This window comes from Penaeus monodon, chromosome 19 (genome assembly GCF_015228065.2).
Source record: "Penaeus monodon isolate SGIC_2016 chromosome 19, NSTDA_Pmon_1, whole genome shotgun sequence".
Taxonomy (NCBI): domain Eukaryota; kingdom Metazoa; phylum Arthropoda; class Malacostraca; order Decapoda; family Penaeidae; genus Penaeus; species Penaeus monodon.
Window position 1 is genome coordinate 6,272,782 of NC_051404.1, and position 210 is coordinate 6,272,991.

A 210-nucleotide genomic window follows, 5' to 3' on the forward strand; every position below is an offset into this window, starting at 1 on the left:
AGTCGATTGAAGAATATAAATAAAATATGTAGCTTATTGTTAGATATTTTGTGTTATTATCCAATGAATCATTTTTCTTACCATCTGTAGACAGCACAGCATTGTATATAATATATATGCAAAAATAACCAATATATAGAAAGGAGAATAAGTATTTGCTCTATACAGACCCTCATATATAACAATCCATTCACTAGCATCATTAATATC